The 27,155-nt window shown below is 38.7% G+C and overlaps 1 protein-coding gene across 6 annotated transcripts in view; it reads right to left on the minus strand.

The window, feature by feature from the left end:
• Nucleotides 1–20,276, minus strand: part of pcbp4 (poly(rC) binding protein 4) — a 96,804-nt gene extending 76,528 nt beyond the window's left edge. For 2 of the 6 annotated variants that reach the window (XM_026932726.3, XM_034314147.2), the window contains exon 1: nucleotides 20,115–20,275. The gene's annotated coding sequence lies outside the window, so the exon portion shown is untranslated. Of the gene's footprint in view, nucleotides 1–20,114 lie in introns of all 6 variants that reach the window. The other 4 variants (XM_026932729.3, XM_026932727.3, XM_026932725.3 and 1 more) reach the window with 4 other exon arrangements.
• Nucleotides 20,277–27,155: the final 6,879 nt, after the last annotated feature.

The following is a 27,155-nucleotide window of genomic DNA, read 5'->3' on the forward strand; positions in this document are numbered from 1 at the left end:
GAGAGAAGCATCAGAATCCTAATATTTTACATTTTAAATGTACTGTATGTCTAGATCCCTGGGCCAACAACAGCGACATGTTGTGTGAATTTTATCACCTATTTATCACCTGTTTGTTTCTATCGGCGAGAGGCTAGGCTGATAACACGGTGGCGTCGGTGTTAAATAGGGGAGCTTGCCTTGCCTGGAATGTATCTGTAAACGCCAGCACTCTAAAACAGGCCCCATGATATAAAAGTGGCTCTGGTCAAGGAAGTCAGCCAAAATACATCATAAAAATAATTGAAATGCACAATTCCACTGGGACCGGGCCGACTCGTCTTTGTCCTTCAGTTCCCCTCCCATAAAAGTGGTACAATAATATTTTACTTTAAAGGCACGTATTTATAAAAAAGGAATGAAATCTAAAATAGCCATCATGGATAAAACTGTTGTCTAGTCACTGCACTGTTTGGTTGTCTCTTATTTCACGGTATACTGGCGCTTAAGGTGTCATGCTGCCTTTTTATTTTTGAACACACACACACACACACACACACACACACAAAAGCCCACACATGAACCAGATTCTTTTTAACACTGTATTAACAATGATTACACCACAGCACTCTTGATGCCCGATTAATTTTCTATAACAGCAGCTCCGAGTGCAGGGTTTAGATTAGTGCACTCATTCTAACACGTTAGCGTTTGTAAAGTAAAAACTCACACAGAGATTTGTATGGCATACACACCATATAAACTGATTTTAAAAAACTGTGTATATATTTATATGGTGAAATTTTCTGTGAGGAGATTTATTTAGCATTTAAGGAAGGAGTCTCCGGTAACAGTCAGAGTATGACGTAAGAGATAACAGGAACTAGCTTGTTTCATGGACATTCCACAACATTAAACATATATAACGTGCTGTTCTTTAATAATTAAATGAATTTGTGGTGTAAGAGGAATAAAAATACTTCAGGACATAGCAAAATAATAAACTTCAGGATGCCCACCAAGTGTTTTATTACTCACTTGTAAAAAATCGCTCACTTCACATCATCATATTAGCTTTTCTGGCATTCTAAGCAGTTTTTAAACTAGCTGTGTGTTTGTTATTTTCCAAACTGCTAGTTTGTTAGTTAGCATAGCAAACTGAAAGAAGCCGGTCAAAATATACAAAACATGATTCAGTCGGTACAGGATTTCGCAGAGTTTTTTTGTGATTGTTTCGGCCAAAAATACTTGATTTTGTGATGCAACTTGCGGAGTTTTTTGTGCTTTTTGCGGAAAACTACATGAATTGACGAAATATTTGTTGAGTCTTTTTAGCCGTACTCTTGTTCGAAGCACATGAATCGAGGCGGGCTTTGGCTGAATGCGTATTGTAATCACGTCACCTGATGAATCTTGGCCCAAATCTGCGGTAAAACCTGTAATTTTGAAAAATTGCAAGCTCCTCTGAATATTGCTGATTTTGCTTGATTTTGCGTTAATTCCTGCGATTGCAAAATCGTGAAATCCCGGAGGGACTGATGATTACTCAAAATAACCCACAGGCCAGAGGAGGTCAGAAAAGATATACCCTGACTCATCATCATCATAAATAACTGGTTTGCATGGGCATGACACCCTATCTTGAGGCAGAGCTAGTTGTGCTTGTTGTGTTCATGCTAACTTGCTATCTTTCCTTTCCTTAACCCATTTCTTTCAGACAGTCTCTATTTTTGATCTAACTACCTTTTCACAGGAAAACTCCAATGTTAAGGTATATTTCCTGCACATTTCCAAAACATTCTGATATTTGCTCTAACGAAAATAAGATATAGTATAAAATGTACTTCCTGGATGTTTCCCCTGGGTGCAGAATCTGTTTCCTGTGATAAGTTACAAATCTTTTTATGGCTGCATCTTACTTCATGTTTAAAATCCTGTTTTATGCTTCATATAGTTTCAAACATAGCACATAAGCTGAAAATGTGTAGATAATGTTTGGTTTTTTTAAGAAAACTGTTTCCTTTCAGATTCATTCCAACAGCTTTTTAGTATAAATGCTTTAAAAAAAACATATACATGGGATTAAAAAAAAATAAAAAAAGTTTTCATTGACTAATCTATCTAGTGGCAAATCCACATCACTCCTCCATTTGTAATTTATTTTCCAACATCGCCGTCACCCCCCCAACCCCACCATCACTCCACCCCTTAAAGCGACGTTTAATCAAAAATATCCAGACTGCCACTTGGATAATCTAGCATGGCGCTAGTCCAAAAATTGAGTGTTAAGTGGAGTGCATGCCACGACTAGCTCAATCTAGAACGGGCGGAACTGATAACAGGTCTCCAGTGACAAATTCCCCTCCAGACAGCATGAGGTCTGTTACAGGCTAGAAGCAATGTAGAGCATAAAAAAAATCCTAATTCAAATGTTACTGTGTGTTTGCAACACCATGCAATATCTTGGACCTTGGACGGATGAAATCCTGTCAAAACAGTTATCGAAAGCTATCAGTCAGAGCCGTCTCTCCCACCCAACGCCTCATCAGTTCACAGAATCATCTGCCCTTTAGAACTGATCCAAGACAGCATTCTTGGAGACTGTGTGTTTGGTTGGAGAACCCCATGCTGCTGAGGGAATTGCTTTGTCTGAACATTTTGGCTCAACAGCAGCTGTATACACGTGGTAGTTGTGGAAGCTGCAGCCAAACAACAAATAAAGACCTTCTTTGTCTTCTTTATTATAGTCATAGAAGAAATGTCAGTGGGTGGGCTTTTTTAAGATCACATCAGTTTTGAATGCCATCACTGGGTATAATTCATTCTAATTCAGTATTTTAGTAAAGGTCTTTGAGAAAAACGTTTAGTGCTAGAACTGTAATCGGATTTTCGGAGTATTCTTATATTTGAAAGCAACATTGATTTTTTAAGATGCCATTTCCTTCTTTTGCTGAAACTTTTTTTTTTTTAAAGCAAAATCAGTGTCCAGGGTTTCAGAAATGGGGGAAGAAGTATATTAAGGGGTGATACCACCTAATTATGTGAACAGAGGCTAAATTCATTAGGCTAAATAAACAGGCACATGATATCATTACTGTACTTACTTATAGTTGCACTATAGCTCCTAATAATCAGCAAATTTGGTGCAGATACCTACAAAGTTACATTGATTTAAAACTAAAATGAATATATGGTTCATACAATAGATGTGATTGCATAGCAGACTGAAGGTGCCTCCAGGCAATGCTGACTTGGGCATCATGGACCACTTGGATTTGGTGCTCAGAGTTCACTCAAATTCAAGTTTGTCCTAGTTTATGCTGTTTTATGCTAACCATAGATGGGACTGGCTACAATGGAAGAACAGCTAATTATTTGCATGTTAATATCAAGAGCTATTTAATGGAACCTTAAAGACATCAAACTTGTTTTTGTCCAACCTAAAATAACCCTGAACTCAGTCATCATAGTTCCTTAGCGCTTGGATAAGGTTGAATTCATCATCGTTTGTCGATGTTTTCTCCCGTCTTCTCCAAAGGATGACTGAAGCCAGAACCATTTTTGTTTGAAATTTAGATACCTGCTGGATTTAGGACATTCATAGAGCTGGCTCATGTTGCATATTTCTATGTTTTTCAATGTGTTTTGGTAACTTCAACCTCGCAGTAAAAATTCCTGTGCGGTGCTAACTGCTAATCATCAAATAGTGAGGCAAAAGTCCACTGTGACAGCTAACTAATAATAAGCAGCTCGTCCATTTTTCTTAACGACCAGCAATCCCGCCTCCTTGTTTTCTACTGGCTCACAAGATTGAGGCTTGTGAATTCATAGGTTAAATTTCACCTAGATAAAATCGACACTAAGCAAATGTTACCGCTACCACAAGCAAATACTTGTCTTTCACATCCCACGTCCTTTCCCCTTCAGTGAACTGGCTTTTCTGCAGTTTTCAAGTGTCTCCTTTACAACTATAGCAAGAGATTGTGGAATCATAAATGCTATGGCTACAGAGTAGATGTTGGCACCTCTGAGCAAGAATAGTCTCCTTGGAGAGGTGATTTGAGGTCAGAGTTAGGATGGGAATTGGGGTGGAAAGGGTTATTTTTAAGGTTGCCACCCTGTGTCTCAATGTGGCCACACCCCTGGATGTAGAAATAAGTGTCTCTCGTTAGATTTTCTTACCATAATCATACATGCCAGCATGGTAAAACAGTACAATGGATAAAATATTTTACCATTTTACCCTTTTTAGTTGTTGCTGCTGTTTTATTCTGCTCATTTATCCCATTTAAAGGCTTTTTCATATCGTTATGTTACATTAAAGGACTGTAAAAGGACAAGTGTGAATACGGGAAGGTAAATAATGATTTATCTTCATTAATCCTTACATTCTCACCTTGTATCGTAGAGTTCATGGAGGATCACAGCAGGCAGCCTTTGTTTATTTACACACCAACATTATGTACTCACAACGTGTCAATTAATCAGAGTAATCATTAATGTCAATACTGTTGAGATTTCTTTCTAAACACAAACTGGTGGATTCTTTATGTAAGACAACAGCAGGTTTTCATGCAGATTTCCGTATCCCATCTGTCTGTCACGTTGATAGACAGGTGCAGGGCAGGTTAGGGAGGGGGTAGTCGAAACAACAAGCACGGAAAAAACAGATCTGAGAAAGCAGGAAATCTGATTAACATGCACGCCACTAGACTGCGAGGCCTGACTGAGAGCTGCGAATGTGACTAGTGCGCTATTTGCATTCAGTCAATTTCCATCGCCTTGTATGCGACTGACGCCACTGCCTGATTAGACGTCCTTTTGGGACGTCATATTGCGCTCTCAGTCCTGGGCAGAGGCATAGATTTCTGAAGAACAACACCATGGTATCACAGACTGGGTGGGGTGAGAACACACACACACACATACATATACACACGCAATGGAGGAGAGCAAGCAGCAAACTAAAAATAGCATGAGCCTTGTTAAATATTTTAGGCACTCGCCTGGCAAGATGGAGCTTTTCCCACCCAAAAAAAAAATTCAAAACAAATATGAAGAATGCTGTAACCTCTACTGAAAAGCTTGAAAAGCATAAATGTATTTGCTGTCACTGCATTGTGTGACTTTTCTAGCAAAACCTTGGAGATTTAGTAGCAAAGGTAAAAATCAAAGCCAACTTCCAGCCAAAAAAACAAAACAAAACAAAAAAACCCTCACCATCCTACCTATAGTTCCAGTTTTAAATCCTGGCTTTACAATCACCTGAAATGTAGTGAGACTCGAGCAAGATTAGCATTAATACTAGCATGAGGTATACGCTAGAAAGAAAGTCCGTCACTTCTGAAGACCCATGATGCTTTATCAAATCACACCCCCATCATTACTCCATGATAAAGAATGTGACTTGAGGTTTTTTTTGGGAGTCAGTTGACCATCTCACACTTAGCTAACCTGCAGCAGGCTCCATTGATGAACAGGGTTACGCAAGAGCCTTGACTTGGGATTTGATCAAAGCATAGGAGTAACTGCGTGGAGCCCTGCATGATAAGTGAGATCAGTGCAGCATGTGGGAACCTGGACCATCACTACAAACAAACATCTGATAATATTCCCTGCTGTCCTCTTGATCTTAAGAGAAGATCAAGGCTAGATGAAAAAGCCAGAACCATGAACACATGCAGCTCTCCCTTACTGTATCTGTCCTTTGCTTTTTCCCTATAATCTATTCAAGTGTATGGTTGTCTCATTTTGTCACAGTATACACCAGCTTCCATCTTTCCATGTCACCTACATGAGGCAAAATTTTCTCGGCTTCAGATCATCGTCGTGATGGCCAGTTCATGTTGTTTATATTTGGAGAGCACTGATAAGTTTGAGGAACTTAAGTACTGGCTGATAATAGCGCTTCCGTGGCTGCTTTCAAAAGACATATTTGGCATCATCAGAAAACGCACTGAAGTGGTGGTTTTTGGGTGGAGATCAATGCGTTTTTCCGTGGCGTCAATACGAGACTGGAAAAGAGCACATGCAATAAAAAGCTTGTCCATCCTCAAGCCATTTATATTCTTCTGAGCTCAAATTGCTCTGCAATGTTCAGAGCTTTATAAAACGGTATATAACTACCGGAGCTCTATCTTTGCTAGCCGACAAAGGTACATTTTGAACACATGGAAAACCATGTACACTAATAAACTAATAAAGCTTGTCAGAATGGTTGCATCACAATGCATCTGGTTGTCATTAGAGATGCGTAATAGGACCCCAAACAAAAAAGTTGTGTGAACAGGGGATGTTAACTTTGATGCGAGTGCAAGCAAGGGGTCAGATATGAAGGTCAAAGGACAAACAAAGAACATTACAGCATCTTTAGTAACTGCCTGGTCAGGGTTGCAGTGGTTGAATTTAGGCTACTAGTTTGTTTATATTTTGGGAAACGGAACCAATTAATTTGTTAGAAAATATCACGGGTAGGTACAAACAAAAGAATAACTGCATCAGCGGGATTGAAAACACCCAGCACCACAAATATCTCTAGGTGAGACCAACTCAAGTGATGTAGCTGAGGTTGAGGAACTGTTTTCCAGTGTTTCTGGGGGCATAGTGGTAGGGTTTAATTTTTAAAAAATCCAAATATCTTTAGCACTAAACAGATAAGGATAATGTCTTTGCATTACACCCAGAAAGGCTAGCTAATGGCTAGCTAGTTATTCGTGGTTCAGACTAGCTGAACGTGTATTCCTGTTTTCTGAGACTCACATTTAGTTGGTATTAGATTTATTCTGGTAGCTCTGGATCTGAACTTTTCAACGGCAGTAAATTTCTGCTGCGTTTTGTTGAACATTAGCATAAATGACTGAACCTTCTTCCCAGGCTGTCTAACATTGTAGGATGCATGGTTACATTCTGTCAAAATGTAAATGTTGTCTAATTTTTTAACAGACAAGTAAAACTCATCACTATACATTAGTGCATGTTGCCCGCCTCATTGACATCATCGGCGAGGCATACAGTACTTGACAGATACCAAAATGTCTTCATCTTCCCTCACTGCAATGCTAAAATGCTAACTCAAATAGTCATTTTTTAAACCCCATAGCAGGAAGTAGTTCAGCCTAATCAATTCATCTCAGAGGAACCTTCCCAGATAATACTCACGATTAGGCTGTATTAGGATGTGATGAGTGGATATGGGAGGTTCAGGTAGAGCGACTGCTGTGAGAGAAGATGATTATATCTTCAAAAATGAGTCTGCAGGCCTGTCTCATTCGTAATTCGTAGTGACACCACATCCTTATCGCTTGATGACAAAGAAATCTGCCAGGTTATTACCACCACAGACATGTGGATTCAAGAAGATGAAGATGAGGAGAGAGGTATTTTCTTTCCTGATATGGATGGATATATCTAAATCTTTAAAATATAAGACCTACATAGCATTAGTTGACTGAACTTTTTGGGGGAAGTGAAATGAGTAGATCTAACTAAAAATCTCATACTAACTCGAGCTTTTGGAACTTCCCATTTTTCATCCAAACATTAGGGATTTTCATATATCTGGAATGCGCCTATATCCACTCAGCGGATCTAATGCTAGGCAGCACTCTGTCATGATGGATAGTCTCTCAGGTGCTTGAGATTGGTGATTTGGTATGTGAAACAGACCTGTTCAGTCAGAAGTGCTTCAGTTAGAAGATTTCCACCTAGCAAAGTCTTTTTTTCGCTGCTGCAGCCTACTAGCGGTACAAATGAGTCGAGTTATTGGCATTTCTAATAGCCTTTAGTCATGCATGTGTCACTCTCTGGTCAAGGTAATTTATGGATTCCCTTCACCCTTCGCTTCTGCACCCAACTCTGTCTTTCAATCTCTGTCACCCCCCCCCTCCCCCTTTCTTGCAAGATCACTGGCCAGTTCTCATTATTGAAAAAGGCCTCTCTCTCTCTCTCTTTCTCCATCGCTCTGTCTCTCCTTATTAGATCTGCGATTCCAGAAGCGCATTAAGATATTAAATCCAGGAAGGGAATGGCTGCTGCTTGCCGACTTGGCAGGATCCCCACTCCTACCATTTCCCCTCCCTTTTCTTCTCTATCTCTCCATCTCTCTTGCCCATCTCTCCACCAAATGGATCCAGAGTCCAGTGGAGAGGGAGTGACAGAAAGAGTGGGCATCTCTCACTGTCCTGGCCCATGGATGGCCACACAAAGCTCTCCCTTGTGAGCAAGGGAATGACGGGAGGAGGCTAACACAGTGGATGCTCTGTCATCGCTCGGGTCCCACTGATGTGTCACTGAATGAAGACGTGCATGCATGCGCCCACACAGCCCCGGCACCACTGGAGCATTCTTCATGACATGTGAGCATCTATTATGGCTGTTCGTTAGGCTATGCAGCTTTGCCAACAAATGAAAGAATGTCTTTTTTGTGCTAGTCCTATCACTGGGTCTCCCTTGTGACAAAAAGAGATGAGCCGTTTAGTCAAATAAGGAGCTGTTTTTGCTCTTACAAAAGATTATGTTCTCAAATGGGACCATCAAGCCTCAAAGGGGAAAAGGGTTTTTACCTGCAACCAAGGAATAAACTGTACCTTATAATAAGCTTGGGGAAATTTATTAAAGCCTGATTTATATAAATGTACTCATTGTACATCCCTCCTCTTCCAGATTGTCCCAATTAGTTGAACATTCTGTTACAAATTTAATTAAAGATCGAATTATCTTCATGTGTTCCCCTCGTCATATGATGTAGGAAAACATAAAATGTTAACATTTTATTGGTTGTATAACCATACCAAAAAAATTTGTCAGCGCAACTGCTGGAAATGGATAAGAGAGGGAAAGCATAGTCTAGTCATTGTTGCTCATGGATTAAACATGTCCAGATCCCTTAACATCAGCCAGTTTAAGAGCGGTAGTCTTGGTAGCTTACATTTGGGTCCTGCAAGGTCATCTCTTCTGAGGGCATAACATATCTGTACCTGACTACCAAGGAATCCCTAGGTGCAGGGGCCCTCATTCGGCCTGGATTATAGAGGTTGCATTTTCAAGAGACATTTACACAAAATTTTAGTATGTCCCACAAGGGCTATTTTTTGATATAAGCTGTAAAAAAAAAAATCAAGAATCCAGGGGCCTTTTTATGAAAAATTAAAAATGAATAAAAAAAACAAACAGGCTGGATTCATGGTTGTGGTAGTCGCAAGATCTCCTCCTGTGTTCTGAACTGAACAGAGACTACAACTTGAAAAGTTAGAGGTAGTGACATCCAGGTAGTAAGGCCTAATAGCTTCCAAATGGCCTTCTCTTCCCCTATGATTTGGAAGAAGTCTGAGATGCGAGACGCTGAGCAGGACAATCCTTGGCAATGGAGACAACAGATTAGAAAATGGTGTCCAAAGTGTACAATCCTTTAAGGCTCAGCTTGAGACAATTGTGTAGTCATTTCTGAATGAGGGAAAAAAACCTTCAAAAAGCTTTCTGCTGAGGATTTACCCAGAATAACACATTTTGGAAATAGTCTCAGTATAGGACATAGTCTCACAGTCACATAGTCTCAGCTGCAATTGTTAAGGTTATGCAAAATTTAGTCTAGATCCTCCTGCAAAGTTTTATGTTAGCACTGAGAATGGTGTGCATGCATTCAATTCGATTACTCGGATGACTGGAGGACTGCTGGGCTTCAGACTTGCTTTTGCTCATTGCCTTGTTTGGTGCACTTCAGTAATTAACCCATCTCCCTGGGATTATTTATGTTAATTGTGAAAATTCTTACTTTTGCCAGATTTACAAACAAGCATACACTAATGACTGATTTTTACACATGTGCTTCTACTCAATATCATCACCGATCATAGTGAAATGCACAGCATCTTTGTAAGTAGCCTGAGCAGGATGACTTTACACAAACAGGATAATGGATTCAGGACACATCTGGTGCCATCGGTTGTCTATGTGCAAAGAACTTACTGTCTCTACCAGCTCTGACGAACAAGCTCTGTCTCTTCTACTGTTCCTTCTAGTCAGTTATTAACCCGTAACCCCCCTCAATGCCCCCTCCCCCAATCTGACGGAAGATCTCGGCACTCTTCCAACACACTCATCTTTCCCTCAGAGAATACCAAGTGCATTAAAAAGAGTGCTTTTTCCCCCTCTCCTCTCAGAGCTCCATTCATTTGCCTACAGCAGCAGAAAGCCAAAGGTCCTCTGCCTTCCGCCTCTCCGACACTTACTCTTTGCAGCACTAATGTGGAAACAGAAAAGAGCTACAAAAGCTAAAGCTCTAAGAACCATGGGCTGATGCATCCACAGCTTAGGTACACACTTTTTGTGGGCATCTTTGGAAGGGGTGGGAGGATATCAGAACTCATGAATGCTGGAAAATTCTCCCACAAGCTGCAGTGTATGATGGTTCGGGTGTATACTGCAGGAAATAGAGGGATGAGTCAGACATGTCATGGCAGCTCTGTGGTCCTCGACTGAAATGGAGCAGGCAGCCGTTCTGTTTGGCAGAACAGGTGTTTGATACACATGTCAGATCAGTTATATCTTGAAAACCTCCTGGCTTCAATAGCTGACTTTTTTTTAATTAGCTGTCACTTGTTCAGTAAAAGTTTGCATTTGACAGACCAAGTAAACAAAAAAAATTTCGAATATATATAAATAAAAACTGATTAAACTTTGTTTGATAAGGTCTCAACTGTACTATGATCACATTAACCAATACATGAAAGCAAAAACATTAGGGATAGACAATATGATAATGAAATATCATATAAAATATCATAATGTCATATAAAATATCATAATGATATAATATCATTATGCCACGATACAGCTTTCTGAGATATCTCAGGTATCTTCAGATATCTCAGGTATCAGGTATTACAAACTTTAATTGGAAGCAACTGATTAGATGTTTAAAAATATTGTACTGAATCTTTAAAACTGTAGCATGTTAAAATGTTGTAGGTTGTTTTATTTTCCCTTCTGTTCAGTGTGGCCATTAAATGAACTCACAGACTGTAGCATACATATAGTGATACAAATCTTGCATCATAGAAATGTCTCCAGGTATCGAGCTATAATAATTTTGTCATATTGTCCACCCATAAACACATTTCCCCCACATTATTAGCTGAATGTCTCTTCTTTAAACTTTGAAATTTGAAAGAATCCCTCGTTAACAAAGGGCAGATTTGGTTCGGGAGACTCCAGTCGCCAAAAGCAAATAAACAAATAAATAATCACACTAATTAACATGTGTCTGGTTTTCAATTAACAATGACCTTATACTCTAAGAATGTAAAGAAGGGCTGGTCTGTTCCAAGTGACAGAAAAGATCATGCGATTCTATGATCCTAACAACAGCAAGGACAATGTACATGTTCGGACATTATATAAAAGCCAGTGAACCCTGAAATAAAAAGTAAAAAAATGACACAATCATGAGTATATCAATGCTACCAGTTGTTGAGAGCCTAAAGAGCCCAAAGTCATAAATAACTCATAAAAGTCATTAAAAAAAATATATATATTTTTTTAGCACAACAGTCATTTTCTCTTGAAAATGATTACAGCTCAGTCTGAAACAAGGGCACGATGTGGAAACCTACAGAAGTGTCACACTGCAACTCAAACTCTTTTCCAAATTCTAAATTGCTACATCTTTTCCCAAGAGGAGTACATCAAAGAAGCCAAGAGAAAGTCAAAGGCAACAGTGGTGTGTGTGTGTGCGCGTGTGTGCGCGTGTGTGCGCGTGTGTGCGCGTGTGTGTGTGTGTGAGAGAGAGAGAGAGAGAGACAGAGAGAGAGAGAGAAAGAGCATTAAGGTGGGAGAGGCTCTGACACTAATAGCAAGTGGATATGAGTGGCAAACAACAGGCACAGAGAACAAGCTCTAAGTTTAGACCTGGTCTCCAGACAAAAGCAACAATCACAGAGTTAAATCAGGAGCTGGCTGATAACCCGACAGCACCGCATGCTTTCAAAACCTACCGGCTTGAGTAAAACGGACAAATGATTAATCCATTTAAGCTGCTTTATGAAATTTAGCTTTAATATGCTTAGTATGCTTTAGTACAAATAAAAGTGCCAAACAGATAAAATTGAATTGAAGTGAATTGTTTACTAGTTTAAATTTAGGTTAAACCCAGTGGGCCTCATTTACCAAGCTGGATACGAACAAATTTATTTGCAGGAGCGTTTACACAAGCAATTGAGTATTAATGAAAATCCAGTTCGTCTGGAAAAGCGTTCGTATCCTACAAGTGTGTGTAAATTTACATATATGGAGACTCACTAATGTGAACCTCAACTGAACTGTAATAGGTGTGTGATACTGTTATATTTTATATAAAGTTGACAAGTTTAAATAGTTTTAAATAGTAAATAGTAATATTCCAACTGCACTCGCAATTTTAGTGAAAATTTGTTTGAAACTCAGTTGTTTCACATTAATGACTTGAAAGAAAGCAATCCAAAACAAATTCCTAAATTAAACAAAATTAGCCATTCAATTAAGACAAAAGAAATGCTGCTGTATAACAGGAGGAAGCGTTAATGTGTGTCTACGGTAGCTGATGTGCTGCAATGGCTGAGCTGCATTACTGGAAGATTAGTCATTTTGTCATCTTCAGCTCTCTGTCCTTATATGGAATTTTGTGGGCGTCACCTAATGCAAATCAGCTGTATGAAAAAGTATGAAAAAATCAGCGTTAACAAAACTTTTGTATATAAGAGAGATTTTTTTTGTTCGGTTCGGCCTATGATTAAACGACTTATTATAAATAAAATCTAGTTAGAAATAGAGTCCCAGCTGATCCATCTGATTATACACAGGTCACAGTGTCCAGGGTTTACACAATGGCTCATAGAGTTAAGGTACTGCCAAAAAAAATCAGGAATGTTCCATCTGTCATCAAAATGTAACACACTGAGCCATAGCTATAAATGACCTCCAGAGGAAAACACAAAGATGTATTTAACAGGAGGAAGTATCATAAGAGGAAGCGCTGGTGGAAAACTGGTGCATCAAAATTCTCATTTTTGTAACGATTCATTTTTTTTGTCTGTGAATTTGCCCAACAGTCTTGTATAATTTGACTTAATAAGCATCACTACGTTATAAGGTGACTCTATAATGAGGTATATACACTTTTCTAACCCAACAGCAGTGTTTAGATAATTGTAAATTAGTGTGCAGTGTGTTATTGTGCTCTGTCTGATGATGATTGTTCTATGGTGCTTCTGGGAAGCTCACTCTAATTATGTTGGAGTGTGGTAAGGATATGAAATACAATCATTTCTATCAAACGAAGGAAAAGACCTTCTAGTCAAGCACTTTACCCTTTATTATGTTTTACCTATGGCTGAAATATGTTTATATGTTTTTTATTGTGTTCTTTACCAATGTCGGAAGTTTTATGTGGGTCTGTTGATAAATCATGGGTCAAATTATTGCGTGACTATAGCACGTTTGTCTCGCACTTCCAGGGTTGGGGGTTTCCACCGGGTACTCCGGTTTACTCCCCCAGTCCAAAGACATGCTCTGTAGGCTGACTGGCATTTCCAAATTGTCCGTATGTGTGAATGGGTATGTGAATGTGTGTGATTGTGCCCTGTGATGGGTTGGCACCCCGTCCAAGGTGTTCCCTGCCTTGTGCCCCGAGTTCCCTGGGATAGGCTCCAGACTCCCCTGCGACCCTGTGTAAAATAAGCGGTATGGAACATGGATGAATGCATGGATAATGGCTATTTTTGTCCACAAGAATTAGAGTTGAAAGTGTTTGTTAGGATCAGTGTTCTTTTATGATGCTTCTGGGAAAGTATGGTAATGAAATACAATCATATCATCTCTAGGAGATGTATCAAAGTTAAAGAGAACCAAGACATGCCTTCCAGTCACCCTCGGAGGTATAGAATACATTCTGTACCTTTCTCAGTTTCTAATCCTGGAAGTCACATTGCAGCCCTAAAGCTCTGGCCACTGATGCCACTGTTCAGGCAAATAATCGATATATTTGCAGATATCACATTGATATCACATTACTTACAGAAGCTAAGCTCACTGTGCTCAGCTTTGAACTACAAATAAACAGGAAGAAAGAAAATGCATATCTGAATTAATCACATTCATCTTTGCCATGCATTTTAACTCAGAATCCAGAAACAAATAAAGAGACTTCCTTATCAGAACCAGGAGAATTCAGATTGCAGACTGAGACAACTCAGAGAAATGGGGGAAGCTGAAGATCCCAACACAGCCAAAAAAAAAAAAGCTTAGGTGTTCTTCAGTGATGAATGTGATAAGTGCCTAGCAGTTGCTGTGTTTACTGTGTCTCTATCAGAAATCACTGCAACTGGTAGCCATAACTAGTAACAAACACAAAGCAGGCATACAGTAATCTGTATCAGCCATGGTGTGTATGCCAGTCTCAGTAAACACTGTATACATACTCAATTACAATAACTAAATCTCTGGATAAAAAAGCTTCATTATCATGAACTAGACCTGTGCCAATAATCATTTACTTGCTACTTTAAAATATTGAACATGGATAAATAAGGAATAAAACATGACAGGTTGTGCTGGGGAAAATGTTACCAAGGAGGTGGTTTGACAAAGCTGATTATTTTCCTATAACAGCACTTCCCAAAATGTTTTATTCGTCTTATACCAGGGCAATTTTCTATTGCGAGCAATTTTCTGGATATTAAAGAACAACGTCAATCAACGTTTTTATCTGTTTATAGTTACATTTAACATTGTGGAACGTCTGCAAAACAAGTTAGTTCCTGTTACCACATTGGTTTCCTCACCAGCCTCTCTTTTTAAGTTAATAAGCCAAGGAATGTAGCTTGCCACGTTGCTTTAAAAAAACAACAACCACAAAAACAAAAAAAAAAAAACGCAAAGCCGTCCATCCTGCAGACTTGGTGACTGAGATGAAAATGCTAAATAGACATTTCCTCACAGAAAACTTCACCATATCAACAAATTTTTATTTTAACTGTTTGTGGAGCATCCACCATACCTAAGTTGTTACTATAGAAACAATAAATTATTAGAATGAGTGCATTAATACAATGTCATTTGTCTTGCAACCCGCACTATTATAGAAAATTATAGAAAATTTATCAACATCATCAGACCAATCAAAATCAAGAATTCAAAAACGGGGAATTAAATATGAATATTATTATCATGGACACTTCGAGTCACTGTCATTTGCCAACTAGCTGGGAGAAGGCTGCCTAGGTATAAATTTTTTGGCAGCTTTGCTCCTGAGATAAAGTCTTTAAACTCATTTAAGCTAAATAATCTAATCTTAGGTTAAGTCTACAGTGTTTGTGCCTCTGGAAATAAAAATCTACCTGTAAAACTCCTTCTGACAGTCAATCTGATAACTTTCTAAGTATTAGCCGCTTAGCTGCCTTTTGTCTCTACGCATGATTAATTACATTAAAATTAATCCACCCATGGGAAACAGTCTGTTTTGTGAAAGAAATATGTTCCTTAACTGGAGTGTTACACTGACAAGGCTTTTAATCTGATGCCAGAGCTAATGTGATTTGCTAGAGTTCTGCTGTACCTTCAGTACCTGAATGCAACAGCAGGCTATCTGACAGTCTCAGCTTTAGCTGATCCAAATAATAAGTAGTGACGTTCAAAGACATTTTGAGCCTACTTTCATGTATCGTTCTTAGCAGTCTTCATGTACTAGAAGGATCCATCCATCCATTTTCTGAACCGCTTATCCTACACAGGGTCACGGGGGAGTCTGGAGCCTATCTCAGGGGACTCGGGGCACAAGGCAGGGGACACCTTGGATGGGGTGCCAACCCATCGCAGGGCACAAGCACACACACATTCATACATTACGAACAACCTGGAAATGCCAGTCAGCCTACAGCGCATGTCTTTGGACTGGGGGAGGAAACCGGAGTACCTGGAGGTTCTAACCACTAAGGCACCATGTCCCTACTGGGAGGATGCAGATGCAAAATAACGCAGCTCTGGGGAAAGACTTGAAAATGTAATGACAAATCTACCCTGATCTCGACTCCCAAAGAGCGCCCACTCCCCAGTCCACTGCATGACCCAGGATGAATCTGCAATCACAATATTTAATTGAAACATCAACTGGAAGTCAAAGCAACAGTGAGAGCCATTATCCTTTAAAAGACCCCTGCAGAGAAAATGCCATTCACACAAAGTGCCTTTTCTTCCTCAATGCCAGGTGGGACGTCACTGTCTCATGATTAGTCTGTTTAGACACACACTGCATCTTTATTGTTTTTTTTTTTTTCTTAGTCGCATGCATGAATTAACAAACAGTAGTAAAACAAATGGGGTAAAACTGATGTGTTACCAAATAGCACTGACTAACAAGAAGCAAAACAACATGCTAGCTAAATAATTTCACTAGAAGTTTCAAAATGGTGTTTAAGTTCCAAAAAGCCCAAAGTACACATGGCTAATATTTCCTCTGTGAAGCTGTATGTCAAAAATATCTATTTGTTTTAAGCTAGACTGGACATGAAGACTTTACTCTGTTTAGCTTACATTAGCTGCCATTTCAGGCTACATCCATGATCGATTTCCAGTAAACTGCTAATTAGAAATAAAAGCCAATGGAAAGAAGCTATCCAAAAACTTTATTCTTGTAAACTTTACAAGAATAAACTTGTAAACTTGGTCTCTTTAGCAGTAGCAACCTCCAAAAGTAGCTGCTACCACCTCACAACTAGAAAGCGCAGTTGATTAAATTAGCTAGCTAATAGCTAACATAAACTACATTCATATGTAGATAGGCTAAGCTTTAAAACAAAGTTAACTGCTGTATGGAATTCAAAGCTTTATATATGAAAGTTTATCCATGTCAACATTAGAAACCAAATAATTATGTTGCACTCCACTTCAGATAAACCAAGAAGCCACGATAAAACATAATTTAACGCTCTGTTTAACACAGTAATCTGTTTATTTCAGCTCTGCCAAAAATAAGCTCTTAGCTTGCTTAAGAAAGTGGCTGATAAGAGATTTTCCTGTGTGTGTAATTATGTAATGGCAATAGCCTCCAAGCTAAAATTGCTGACTAACATTAAACATTACAAGTCCCTTCAGATTACTCAAATAAGTGTATATATTAAAAAAAAAAAAAAAGTGCTGATTCAATGTTGCTAATCAGTTTAGCTTCAAATCAGTTCTCATCTCGAGAATGAGGGTGATGTCGTGGTAATCAATTAAAGAACCAGTGGAACATAATCCAGTTAAGTGATCAGGGGTAATGAGTAATGCATCAATGACCAGCTGCCCACTTGGGACATCTACTGAGGATTGTAGTAGTGATGGACAATGAAAACTAATAGAAGAACAAACAAACATTTCATTTTTTTTGATTAACTTATTGTCTTGTGGCACTGTATTTCCTTATGGCATGCTAGGTGTCAAATCGAATGTGGCTGCATTATTAGCAATAACTAGGTTGTTAATTGTTAGGCTAATTTAAGCAAAACAATGGAAACAATTAAAATACTTTATACAGACAAAGTGACAGTGAACAGACAGTGTTTGAAATCGTATCCTATTTAATATCTGGATTTTGCAGGTGAACCAACCATAGAAACCATAATGTAGTTCGACGTATTTACACAAGTTTCTTCAAAGGAATCAAATCAGTAAGGCGTTTCAAATCACTAGCTTCGGTTAACTCACTACTTTAATCCAAATCAACTTTTTGTACACTGCAGAATATGACCGTTTTAAAATTGTGGTTATTCAATATTGCTAATCAGTTTTGCTTCAAATCTCTTTTCTCTTGCTTTAGTGATTAATTAAGCAACCCGTCGAGTATCTATCTATAATTAGGTCTTCAGACATAATGTATCTCTCTCTCTCTCTCTCACACACACACACACACACACATTTGTCTTACTACCCTTGTGACGACCTTCCATTAAAACAATCATTAATACAGCTAATTAATGTCATTCCTACACCTCAATCTAACCCTAACCTTTAACCTCAGCAACAAAAAAAAATTAAACCTTTTGGCTCATTTATTTATGCTTTATTTATTTCTAAATAAAAGCTTCAGTTTTTGTTAAAAAGCAAATCATTTTACAAACCAGTCAAATATCTCCACAAGGTCAAAACTGTCAGATATTCCTACCCACACACACACACACACACACACACACACACACACACACACACACACATATGTATCCTCACATGAAACGTATGTATCCTAATAGTCATGGACAATTCATGAATTCCTTACTTTGATTTAGCTTGATTCACTTAAACTGATGAGAACATATAAAGTGAGTTGGCTCACTAACATGCAACGTCAAATTTTATATTTTTTTTTGTATCTTTGAACACTTTAGAATCTGACAATTTTTTTTAAAAATGGTTGTTATTCCGTATTGCTAATCAGCTTTGCTTTGAAAAACATTTCTTGTCTTCGTGATTAATTAAACAACCAGTGGAGCATAATCTAATTAATGTTCAGAAGTAATGTGTCATTCATACAGACACACAAACACACACACAAATGCACACAGCTGTTTGTTTGAGACTTATGTCCTCTAATAGTGATGGAACAATTCCTGAATTCCTTAGATTGATTCACTTAAACTAATACGAACAAATCAGTAATGTAACTGAACTCATTAACTTGAAATGTCGCATTTATTTATATATTTATTATTTTTAAAAAAAACTGCAAATTTGATGCAATGATCACCCTTTCTTTTTGTCTTGGGCAATCGAGAGAGCACAGTTGACGTTACAATACACATATGACTACACTGACATGCAATTACACCAGGATCTGTATAAACAGCAGAACATACACACCATACAATAACCAAACACACACATAACATGGACAAATGCCATGCATCCATTATTGCACAAATGTTCTATATCTAATATTGACCAAATACCATATACCAAGACATTTCACTCACACACACACACACACACACACACACATCTCTCACTGTTCAGTAATTTGATTGATAATGGAAATATACCATTATAAATTTGTATTTGTTCAGTTTCCAGTTTGGTAGCCAGTACCTTCCGCCCAAAGGCATCAGCTCGTACTCTTTGTGAAGGATTTGGTTTGTGGGTCACAAATGATTTTGTCAGATGTCTAAATGGTATGAGTTCAGTTCAAAGCATTGTGTTGATTCTGTTTGTGTAGCTGTTCCTAATCAGTTCTGCTTCAAATTGTAGTGGAGCGTAATCCAATTAGTTGTGTAGTTGTAATGAGTGCCATAAAACCCCTGTCCACTCCACACATCTGTTCCCATTTGTCTGTGTTAGTGATGGACACTTTTTTTTATCAAGTCATTCATGTTTGAAAGAATCGAATCAGTAAAAGTGAGTCGGAATGACTCGATGATTCAGAGTCAAATTCAACCTTTACATATCTGAAGTGTTAGGTTAACATCGATAACATCGGTATCATCGATAACATCGATAGTGTTCCAGTTTCCAGGGGAAACAAATTGAAAATGTGCGAGTATTAGTGGTGAAAACAAGAGAAAATGGAATCCAAACACTAGTCATTTTAGTTCATTTGACAGTTGGGATTGTCTCGCGAGCGCCAAATCTACCTGCATCTCCTGAGCTCGTGCTTTATGCCCCACGCGCGCGGGGGAAATCGCAGCTCGAGCCGCATGCGCGCGGGCGAAATCGCAGCTCGAGCCGCATGCATGCGCGCGGGTTAGATCGCAGCTCGAGCCCCGCAGCTCAACGTGCCGCTTGGCTTGGGCTTCCCGACCACACACACACACTCTGGTGCATCATGATGATGATGAGAAGGATGACGATGAGCCCTGGCTGGGATTTAACAACAGGGAGAAGCGACATGTCCCGTGACCTGTTAGAGAAATTCCTGCTTTTTATTTTGCACGCCAAATATCTGCGTTAACGCCGACACGCAGCTCGCGCGCTTCAAAGTTACAAGCATTTGTCTGGTGTGATGAAGCGGCGGTTCACCTTACGGGGCAAAGCAGCTTCTGAAGTCAAACACGCTTCCACTGGGCTCGAACCGAGTGCAGGAAAGCGCAGTGGTCGTGTGAGGGGAGAAGGAAAGGAAGAGTGTTAGGATGTGCTCTTACCTTTTCGGAGTGGCGCGCGCGGATCAAACAAAGCCGGAATTGTGTTCAATATTCCTGCCCGGTGTCCACATTGTCAGCGCCAGGCTTTTACTGTAGAGGAAGAAAATCCCTGATGTGAGAGAGAGACTGTGGAACAATAAGGGAGAGGGAGAGAGGGAGAGAGGGAGGGGGGAAAGAGCGAGAGAGATAAAGAAAAAGGAGGGGGAGCGAGCGCGCGCGCGCGCGAGAAAGAGACAGAATGCACCCTCTCCAAATACAGCAAACAAATGAAGGGCTCAGTGATAACAGACTCTGGATAACGCCTTTATTTACTCCAACTCCATATATATATATATACATATATATGTGTGTATGTGTGTGTGTGTGCATGTGTATATATATATATATATATATATATATGTATATATATATATATATATATATATATATATATATATATATATATATATATAAAATTCCCACTTTGCATTTCATCACTCACTTCACTCTCACTCTTCCTACCTTCAGCTATTCCACTGGATTTCCGGGACTGAACTAAAACCCTAATCCTTAACACTGCCTTAACAGCCGTGTTTGGATGTGGCTGCATCTCATAGCCTGGGTGTGCTTGCAAGTAATTATGCTTCTGTATGGAAATCCAGAAAACAGAAAGCAGCCTGGTTTCTTGCAAAATTTTAGTAATAAAATCAATACAAAAGTATAAAGATTATCATAGTACAATCTGTGCCTAGCACCCAGTGTTCCTGGGAAAGGCTCCGGATCCATCCATGACCCTGATCAGGATAAAACACTTACTGAAAATGAATGAATGAATTATTACACTACAGCACTTCAAAATCTATCTTTTATTTCTAAAGGAGATGTTGAGATAGCAAGGACACCTCGTTTCCAGCAGAAGCATCGACTAAATAATGCATTTGTTTACTTCGTGCATGGAATGTCGCCTTGTGCAATTCAAGGATGAAGGCAACGATTGTGCATAACGACATTGTTATAGGCTACCTCTTGAAATTTACTGCCATCTAGTGTAAATGAGACAAAGTAAACGTGACCCTGGGTCACATTCTGTCACGTCTTACTGCTTAGCCAAGTCTGAATATGATTTGAATGGGAAGCAGATAGTTGTTCAGCCAGGCTGTGTGTACACACACGATGTAAGCTTCAAGCTATCAGAGTTAGGAGACATAATCTATAACAATACAAGAAGCTAATTATATATATATATATATATATATATATATATATATATATATATATATATATATATATATATATACACACAATGTATGTATGTAGTATGCACGGTCAAAGCTATTGCTTTTGATTATTAATTTCCTGCTCAGGACAGCATGAGGAATCCAGCATGTAGCATGTACACAGCATGTAGTGCTGCAGAGGAGCATTGGATCTTTGTAGATGTGCTTCCTCCTTGTGGCTGGTTAATGCACACACTTCAAACACACATACTTTTTGCTTGCCTCAGTGAAGCATTATCACACACCAATCTCTCCAGCTCTCCTCAAACACTCTTTTCCTTGGATATGTGAATATCTTGTCTGAAAATCACATCTGAATTAGGTCATCATAAGACAGATGTCTAGTCTTGATTATTAGCTCGATTTGGCAGCCATGTTTATCTGTAGGCTACATCATGCACATTACAGGATCCAGTGGAACTTAGCGTCCTAGGTAAATGGCTACAGTCACAGTGATGATCGTAAAATTGACCGAATTGTTATTTCACTGCATGTTCAATAACACTGTACATCAAATATAGAAGAGGTTCTTTAGTTATCCAGCTATTGGCTGATATCAAGTCAGTGCCTGTGTCTCAACATCGTTCCACAGGCACATTTTCATCATTTTCAAACAACCAAAAATCCACAGTCTTCTTAAATGTTCTTCTGAGTGTTCGTGAGTGTATATGGTAACACGTGTTATTGTGTGACATGGCATACGTAATGTTAGGTCTTCCTGGTGCCAGAGTTGAGCAGATCTCAAATACAATATAATCAGAACATTTAAAACTTTATCAGTGATTAGTGGAAGAAGCACAGCTCTGGGATTTAGTATTCTGTGCGGTGGAAAATGACCCTACATAATATATAAAGCCTGATCTTTTGATTATCCAATGTTTTCCAAAATAAACAAATATACTGTATAAAATTTTCATTTGCTATTTTTTAAATTTTCATATACTCTTTGGAAAAAAAAAAGAAAAGAAAACATTCATATAAGTTCTACTTGAAAGCCTCTCTAAAGCTATGCTTGGTATTCTTGCTTGGTGCTGTATATTATAGTATACAGTTATAACACATACATGAATTCTATTTTACGTAAGGAATACAACATGGCAGGGGTGTTGTTACAGGAAAATAATCCACGACAGGGTCTTATAATGCAATGCAAAGCAAAGGACCATTTTCACCCGAAGTTTGATGTAACACCGTGTTACAGTGTTTTATTTCTCTAATACAACAGCAATTTTCCTCTATAATAAAACAAATAAAACACAGCTTTTTATGTTACAGAGAAACCTGGAAATATAAATTCTGACAATTCTCCTCTATCCTGATGACTTACTGACTGTTACAAAGCTCTGACCCTTCCACAAATATTAACTAAACGTCTCCATATAGCAAACTCTAATCACTATTATACTTTTTTATATTAAGCTGTTCATTATTCACCCAAGATTATATGGAGTGTCCAAAATATACTATAAGTCCCGTTGAATTAGCTGTTACTGTAGAAATGATATTACATATTAGAAAGAGTGCATTAATATAAACCTATGTGAATGACAGCCAGCATTATTGTCAGAACTGCTGTTATAGAAAATTAATCAATACCTTCTGACCAATCATATTTAAAAAAATTCCATAGCATTGTGGGTATAAACAGCCATAACAGATATTATACAGTTAAGTATAAATGCTTGCCTGGTTTTCTAGGAAGGAAAAAAAATTATACAACAGTGTGTGTGTGTGTATGTGTATGTGTGTGTACATATATATATATATATATATATATATATATATATATATATATATATATATATATATATATATATATATATATATATACTACAATTTACCTTAAATATAAATATATCATAAATATATAGAACAGAAAAATGAAATAGATGGTGCAACAAGACAAGGCAAAATGGCCAGAAAAATAGTTGCTGAAAAAAAGTTTTGCACCGACCCTGTGGGCCTCCAGACTTGAACTGAAGAAAGCAGTGTATAATATCTGACACAAACCAGAAATGTAAAGTCAAAAGGAGGAATATCATAACACAATTAGACACACACTAAATGTCTTGCTGCTATTAATTTCTTGCTTCCAGCTGTACATATGCATTCTGCTTGTTAGAGTTTGTAAGTTAGAGAAAAGTACTAGAGTTTAACAAGCAAAAATATGACTGTATTTCAGAACAGCTCCACAGCATTCTTCAGCGGTGCATCGTCTGTACTGTTTATCGCTCACCATATAGGCCCTACATGGTGTATGGTATTTGCTTTGTTATTGTGTACTGTGTTCAGTGCTTCAGCTTTCTTGGTCCTAGCTGTTACAGTTGGCGTAGTTCACCTGAATGTCCGTTGACATTGGAGTGCTTGTCATGTGTGAGCATCTATAATTGGCTTTCATGGATTTTTGCAGATGATTTACTGTACCTGGCCAAGTGACTCATGGCACCTGTGTTTCATCGATCAATGTCAGGCTCCGAGCATGCAATCTCTCTGCTACAATTAGACATCCAGACCTCTGTTCGGGCATGTCAACAAGCCTCACACAAAGGCTTTGTCTTTTTTGTTTTTGTTTTGGAGCAATTTCATCCCAGTTTAATCCTGCAAGTTCACAGAGTAGTCCTATCACTTCAGTGTAAAGGCAATATGAGATGCTTGTCTAGTGATGCGTGTAAAGCCTGTCACTTTATCTCGTCCGATTGCTGAGCACTTCAGTGCACTTGGAGAACAACAGTTTGTGACTGACTCTGTTGTACAAACATGTCAATGCCACACCCATTCTTCCCAATGATGGCATGGGTAATGAGGATGCCTGTGGCCACTAGTACTGGAATAACAACTCGAGATACTCCTGCGCTGCTGACTGATGCCCTTTAAAAGCCTAATGTCCACTGTCAAGTTTTGAGGGTCTGTGCTTGTCCTAAGTGTTCCTCGTTACTGGGTGTAAATGAGACCAGTTGCTCCAACACCATTTAAGAGTCGGGTATGTTGACAGACAGGCAGACAGGTGTCCCAAGTGTGGAAAGCAAAGAGAAATGGCCATGTTCCTGGGGGGAAGGATTAGCAGACAAAGAGTGTGCAGGTGGGAACCATTTGTGTCGCCCTTCAGATTAACACCATGAACACGGGTGAGTCCAAATCGGTATGACGTGCTGAAAAAAGTGTGAAGAGGAGGGAGGGAAAATTCCAAACAGGTGCAGAAGTGCAGCACATTGAGCAATAAATAGTTCGTAGTTGGGAAGAAACGTCTATGTAACAAAGAGAATTAAAATGCAAGTCAGGTCAAGAGAACTGAAGCTAATCCGCGTTACTATTTACTGAACATTACACAACCTTAATCGTTTAATATCCTTAAAGGGGTAGTTTGGCTCAAAATGTCTAATGTGGCCAAAATGAAAGGAAGCCACCAGGCTACAAGCTAACACCCTGATCAAGTTTGTCAATTTTTGGCCAAAGCATGTGTTCCGTTACATTTCCTCATTACCAACCATTTTATATTTTATTTTCTTCAAAATAGAAATTGGAGTATTTCTTTCATTTTTATATTGAAGTCTACTGCCATTCATATTTGTATTATGAAAACTTTTCCTTCACATCCATTTGATTCACCAACTCATCCCAGCAAACTGGTGATTGCTCAATGCCAGCCCACACTTACCACTATCAGTCCACAGTGGTATGATGATGAACTCATCCATGTCTGGCTGCCAGAACAAATTCCCAACCTAATCTTGATAAGACCATATTTCATATTTCTTATAACAAATAATTGAGCCACTTTCAGCCCAGAATTGAAATGCAGCACAAAAACTAGATGTGGCTGGTTGCACATAGTCCATTTTGGCCCATGATTCCAAATGCCATGAAACCTCCAATGTGGCTGCATACAGTTTCAGCCCACAGTACATTTGTCGTTGGCATAAACGATCCTTATCTGCTTAAACTCATCTATATTTGGCCTGGTCCATCTGCTATCTGTGATCACTCTCATATGAGCAGACCATTCAATCTTTGCACAGGAGGCTCTCGGAATCATTTCTTCCATCAGCACAGATGTATATACTCAAAGCCCAGATAGCTAAAACTGCTAAAAAGATGGATATATACCAAGTTCCACTTTTCCTAACTAGCTAACAGCTTTAGGTTTCATCAGAAAACTTATAGTGGGGTCCAAAAGTCTGAGAGCACTAGTGAAAATGCTTAAGTTTTACGTTCTTTTCTAATTTGATGCAACAGTTTTCATTACAAATTTTATTATTGACAACAACCTGAGTGAAAAGTAGATTCTTTGATATATGTACATGAATTTTAGAGTTTCTTGGTTTCATTTTCTCCTTGATGACAATGAGCACTCAAGCTGGTATGGACTCCACAAGTTTGTGCAAAACCTTATGATCCATTTTAGATCAAATGAACACATGATTCAGTAGAAGAGATTAGGCATGAGGAAAATCTGACCTTTTGTACAAAGCCGTTAAAATGGTCAAAAACACAAATTTGCTTACATTTAAGTAGGGACCTAGAAATGGTGCAGAATTATGAATATTAAATATTCAAGTCATTGAACATTTACTTTCTTTATTTTAAATATTTTAAAATTCTAAAACATTCTGTTTATTAAAAAAAAAAACAGATTTTCAGTGTGGTCTCAGAATTTTGGACCCCACACTATAAAGCCCTAAACATACAGTATACACAGCTAAATGTGCTTCTGTCAGCAGAAATAAATAAGTAGTGCATGGATCTTACCACTTTTATTATATTTCATGACCTGAAACCTTTAGGTTGAATAATATATGTGGTTTACCAAAAGCACCAAAGAAAATAACTATATAAAAAGACATTCACTCTGACTATTAAGTAATGCCTGTTCTTTGCTGTTTAAAATGGGACAATACTAGGACCCTTTTTCTGCTACATACGTCCCCATATTGCAAACACTTTAGGCTGAGTGTTGGCCCACACTTACACTTTAATCTGGCCCACATACCACCATGGAATGATGGTGATTATCTGTATCTGCCTGTTAGAACACAGCCATGATTTAAGATTAGCCATGACGTAGGACATATCTCAAGCATGAACTTACGGTTAGGCCACCTTTGGACAAAAGTGTGTTACTTATGTCCATCAATTCATGTTGTGTGCTATACTGGTAGGGGGGCATGGTGGCTTAGTGGTTTTCTTAGTGGCACGTTTGCCTCACACCTCCGGGGTTGGGGGTTCGATTCCTTCCTCTGCCCGTTGTTGCCCGGAGTTTGCATGTTCTTCCAGTGCTTCAGGGGTTTCCTCCGGGTACTCTGGTTTCCTCCCCCACTCCAAAGACTTGCGTTGTAGGCCGATTGGCATTTCCAAATTGTCCGTAGTGTGTGATTGTGCCCTGCCATGGGTTGGCACCCCTTCCAGGGTGTCCCTTGCCTTATGCCTCAAGTTCCCTGGGATAGGCTCCAGGCTCTCCCGTAACCCTGCGTAGGATAAGTGGTATGGAAAATGGATGGATGGATGCTATTCTGGTATAATATCTTTGACTGGGTCTAAAAATGGGTCCATCCCACTGCTCTCCCAATAAACATGTAATCATGTATAATATTATTAACAATTGGTATTAATCATTTTTGTTCCTGCAAGTTGAATACGATTATAGAGTTACCATAAAGGTCATGTGCAGCATGCAGTTTACAAAATGTCCAATAGATGGCAATAAGTGTGTCATAACAAATGCACTGCACCTGCTTATCATTCAGCATCAGGGAGATCTAATGTAGTACAGTATTAAATACCTCCGACA

Source organism: Pangasianodon hypophthalmus, chromosome 20 (genome assembly GCF_027358585.1).
Source record: "Pangasianodon hypophthalmus isolate fPanHyp1 chromosome 20, fPanHyp1.pri, whole genome shotgun sequence".
Taxonomy (NCBI): Eukaryota; Metazoa; Chordata; class Actinopteri; order Siluriformes; family Pangasiidae; genus Pangasianodon; species Pangasianodon hypophthalmus.